We start from the raw sequence: 4,095 nt of genomic DNA on the forward strand, positions 1-4,095 counted from the left end.
AGCCAGGATGGTCTCGATCTCCTGACCTCGTGATCCGCCCATCTCGGCCTCCCAAAGTGCTGGGATTACAGGCTTGAGCCACTGCGCCCGGCCTGTAACAAGTTTTTGATTTTGTTGAAGTCCCCTTTAGTTTTTCCTTTATGGTTTGTGCTTTTGTTGTTATATCTAAGAATTTTTGCTTAATCTAAGATCAGGAAGATGTTCTCTTTTTGAAGTTTTATACTTTTCGGTTTGACTTTTTTGTCTATGATTAGTTTTGACTTAATTATGTATGATGTCATGTGGATGGAAGATTTTTTTTGTTTGCACATAGATATCGATTCTAGCACTTTTTGTTGAAAAGTTTACCCTTTCTAAAATATTTTTTCCATATTTATATTTGGACCTGTTCTGTTCTATTGATCTATTTGTCTATCTTTATGCCAATATCACACTATCTTGATAATCATAGCTGTATAATAAATTTATACAGATCAGAAAAGAAAGTTTCTCAAAGTTGTACGATTGTAGATCCTTTGGATTTCTATACAAATTTTTTGCTGTGTGTGTTTTTGGTTGTTTGTTTGTTTGTTTTTTTGAGATAGAGTCTCACTATGTTGCCTAGGCTGGCCTCCAACTTTTGGGCTCAAGTGATCCTTCCACCTCAGTCTCCTGAGTAGCTGCAACTACACAAACATGCTACCATGTCTGGCTCCATGTGGTTTTTAAAATTAGTTTGCCAAGTTTCTATAAAAAGCTACTGGCTTTTTATTTATTTATTTATTAATTATTATTTTGAGACCAGGTCTTGCTCTGACCCCTAGGCTGGAGTGCAGTGGTGTGGTCGTGTCTCACTGCAGTCTCGACCTCTCAGGCTGAAGTTTATCCTCCTACCTCAGCCTCTTGAGTAGCTGGGACCATAAGTGTGTGCCAATAAGCTTGGCTAATTAAAAAAAATTTTTTTTTTGGAGACGGAATTTCACTCTTATTGCCTAGGCTGGAGTGCAATGGCGCGATCTCGGCTCACCGCAACCTCTGTCTCCAGGGTTCAAGCGATTCTTCTGCCTCAGCCTCCCAAGTAGCTGGGATTACAGGTGTGCACCACCACGCCCAGCTAATTTTTTGTATTTTTAGTAGAGATAAAGTTTTGCTGTGTTGACCAGGCTGGTCTCAAACTCCTGACCTCAGGTGATCTGCCCTACTCGGCCTCCCAAAGTGCTGGAATTACAGGCGTGAGCCATGGCGCCTGGCCTAAAAAGTTTTTTTTAATACCGACGGGGTCTCACTATGTTGCCCCGGCTGATCTTGAACTTTTGGCCTCAAGTGATGTTCCTGTCTCAGCCTCCCAAAGCACTGGGATTACAAGCATGAGCCATCATACCCAGCTTCACTGATTCTTCAGCATGATTGAGTCTGCTGTTGAAGTTTTCTATTGAGTTATTTGGTTCACTCATTATATTCTTCAACTCTAAGATTTGGTTTTTATTATTTGTTTCTTTGTTTTCATTTTGTTCATGTATTGTCTTTCTAATATTGTTATGTGTGTGTGTATGTGTGTGTGTGTGTGTGTGTGTTTAATTGAGACGGAGTCTTACTCTGTCACCCAGGCTGGAGAGCAGTGACAATCTCGGCTCACTCCACCTCCTGGGTTCAAGCGATTCTCCTGCCTCAGCCTCTTGAGTAGCTGGGACTACAGGTGTGTGCCACCACACCTGGCTAATTTTTGTATTTTTAGTAGAGACGGGGTTTCACTATGTTGGCCAAGCTGGCCTTGAACTCTTGACCTTGTGATCTACCTGCCTTGGCCTCCCAAAGTGCTGGAATTACAGTCGTGAGCCACCATGCCCAGCCGGTTATTTGTGTTTTATTGTAGTTCACAGACCTTCTTTAAGAGGATTATTTATTTATTTATTTGAATTTTTATTAAAATTTTTTTTTCTTTTATAGAGACGGGTTTCACTATGTTGTGCTGGTCTTGAACTGACCGGGCTCAAGCAGTCTGTCCGCCTTGGCCTCCAGAAGTGCCGGGTTTACAAGTGAGAGCCACTGCACCTGGCCAAGAGGATTATTCTGAATTCTTTGTCAGTCAGTTCTGTCGATCTCCATTTCTTTAGGGTTGTTTTTTGGCATTTTATTCATTTTCTTTTATGGTATCATGTTTCCTTGGTTCTTTTTTTTTTTTTTTTTTTCTCTTTTGAGACAGAGTTTTGCTCTGTTGCCTAGGCTGGAGTGCAGTGGCACGCTCTCAGCTCACTGTAGCCTCTGCCTCCTGAGTTCAAACAATTGTCCTGCCTCAGCCTCCCCAGTAGCTGGGGTTACAAGCATGTGCTACCATGCCTGGCTAATTTTTGTAGTTTCAGTAGAGATGAGGTTTCACCATGTTGGCCAGGCTGGTCTAGAACTCCTGACCACAGGTGATCCACCTGCCTCAGCCTCCCAAAATACTGGGATTACAGGCGTGAGCCACCACAGCTGGCCTCCTTGATTCTTTTTTCTTTTTTTTTTTTGAGACAGAGTCTCGCCCTGTTGCCCAGGCTGGAGTACAGTGACGTGATCTTGGCTCACTGCAGGCTCCTCCTTCCAGGTTCACGCCATTCTCCTGCCTTGGACTACAGGCTCCTGCCACCACGCCTGGCTCATTTTTTGTATTTTTTACTAGAGATGGGGTTTTGCCATGTTAGCCAGGATGGTCTCAATCTCCTGACCTCGTGATCTGCCTGCCTCGGCCTCCCAAAGTGCTGGGATTACAGGCATGAGCCACTGCGCCTGGCCCCTCCTTGATTCTTAATGATCTTTTTGTCCTTGTGTTGATTTCTGTGCATTTGAGGAAGTAGTCATCTCTTTTAGTCTTTACCAATTCATTTCTGTGAGGAAAGACCTTCAGCAGTCAGCCTAGCCTGGGGTTCTGGATGGGTCAGCTGGTAGTACCTGTGGGCAAGCAGGGCTTGCTGCTGGAATCTCTGGTTGAACTTGGTAGCTGCCCATACTCTGAGGTTAGGTGGGGCTTGTCTCTGGGGTCTGAGGCCAGTGCAGGTCTGTTGGCTGGGCTCTGAGGTTAGGAGGGGCAGCTGGCTGGGCTCCACGTTTAGGCCAGGCTGCTCTGTGATTGGGGAGGGCTGCAGGCTGCACTCTGGAATTTCCCCGGTCAGGTGAGGCTACAGGGTATGCACCATAGATGGGTAGGACTATAGGCTGCATTTTGCAATCAGGTGGGGTTGTATGTTGTGTTTTGCTGTTGAATGGGGACATTGGCTGAATTTTTTGCCTGGATGGGGCTGCTGGCCCTGCTCCAAGGTTAGACGGGTTCTGTGGCCAGGCTGTCTAGTTGGACTACCTGGTCCTTTGGAGTTGGAGATTCAGCTATACGATTAGGTGAGGCCATAGGCTGTGCTCAGCTGAGGTCAGACTGGACCACTGGCACAGGAGCCAACCCAGGCACAACTGTTGACTGTGCTTGTTGGATAGACATGCTGTAGATGGGCAGAGCTGCTGGTTGGGCTCTCTGGTTGGGTGAGGCCACTGGCAGGGATGTGGTCTCATTGTCGTGATTCGCATTGTCATGATACTGGTTGGCGTGAGCCCCACCCCCTTCTTTGTTCCTAGCTGACTCCAGTGGTCTAGCCCTCCCATTTCTTCCCTATGAGGCACGACAGACATGGATCTCCTGGGAAGCACCCTGGAAAGCTGGGAAAGTTGGGGAAGCTGAATGTCTGCCTCAGGCTCTCATTTTCCCACTGCAGAAACTATAGGCCCAGGGGATCACTCTCTGGCCCCATGTGGGCCTGGTGAGGGGCGATGCAGTCAAAAAATCAAGTCGCTCTTACCATTCTAATGTGGCTTTTGGTATTTGTGCTCCAAGGGAGTGCTTAAGCACTAGGCTCTGGAATTTTCACAAAGGTGTTCTTGTCTGTGGCTAATTACTAATTGGCATTTCTGTGATAGTAACTAAAACCTGGACCTCCTATTCCACCATCATGTTCTTGGACTTGTTTTTATTATTTATTTATTTATTTATTTATTTATTTATTTATTTGAGATGGAGTCTCGCTCTGTCGCCCAGGCTGGAGTGCAGTGGCGCGATTTCGGCCCACTGCAGCCTCTGCCTCCTGGGTTCAA

General features: G+C 45.9%; 1 protein-coding gene across 5 annotated transcripts in view; it reads left to right on the forward strand.

Moving 5' to 3' along the window:
* The window catches only part of UBAP1 (ubiquitin associated protein 1), a 78,450-nt gene that overhangs the window by 15,081 nt on the left and 59,274 nt on the right, over window positions 1–4,095 (forward strand). The window contains exon 2 of one of the 5 annotated variants that reach the window (XM_011980037.1): window positions 951–1,073. The exons of the other annotated variants lie outside the window; for them this stretch is intronic. The gene's annotated coding sequence lies outside the window, so the exon portion shown is untranslated. The remainder of the gene's footprint in view (window positions 1–950; window positions 1,074–4,095) is intronic. 5 annotated transcript variants of the gene reach the window in all.

This window comes from Mandrillus leucophaeus, unplaced genomic scaffold (assembly GCF_000951045.1).
Source record: "Mandrillus leucophaeus isolate KB7577 unplaced genomic scaffold, Mleu.le_1.0 Scaffold208, whole genome shotgun sequence".
In the NCBI taxonomy this organism is placed as follows: domain Eukaryota; kingdom Metazoa; phylum Chordata; class Mammalia; order Primates; family Cercopithecidae; genus Mandrillus; species Mandrillus leucophaeus.